We start from the raw sequence: 635 nt of genomic DNA, 5'->3' as shown, positions 1-635 counted from the left end.
ATATATATATATATATATATAATAGTAATAATAATACATAAATTATATGTATATGCATATATGGGTACAGCACGTAACCAACTATACAAACAACATGAAATACGTAAACAAATGAGTTAAATACGTAAACAACGAGAGAAAAAATGGAAAACAGGACAAGTAAATACAGAGAAAGGACCCTTCATCAGTTGTTGGTTGTCTATCAACTCCTCATTTCGAGCATTCAACGATAATATGAGACTTCAAAGACAGTTCCTCCCATAAATTCTAAAATAAAATTTAGGATTTATGGAGAGTCAAAGTTGGGAACAAAAACAGGACAGTGAAGACATACAGGGAAGCGAACGAAAACAAACATGAAGGGTCGTTAGACCAGAACGAGAAGAAAATAGTGAACGCTAGGAGAAATATTTTCTTTGAAAAGAGAAAAGATAGAAGAGAGAGAAAAAACGTCCAGTCTTTTGAGCGTCCGTTCAGGAAAAGAAAGATAATCACGTGAGAAAAAGAAAGATGGACGATGGTCACGTGTGACCAACGAGAGAGAGAGAGAAAGAGAAAGAAGGGAGAGAGAGACAGATAGAGAATGGTGAAAGAGTGAGGGGAGAAAAGGGAATTAGGGAAGGACAGAGGAAGAA

This window comes from Octopus bimaculoides, chromosome 2 (assembly GCF_001194135.2).
Source record: "Octopus bimaculoides isolate UCB-OBI-ISO-001 chromosome 2, ASM119413v2, whole genome shotgun sequence".
In the NCBI taxonomy this organism is placed as follows: domain Eukaryota; kingdom Metazoa; phylum Mollusca; class Cephalopoda; order Octopoda; family Octopodidae; genus Octopus; species Octopus bimaculoides.
Note: the sequence above shows the minus strand (reverse complement) of the source record.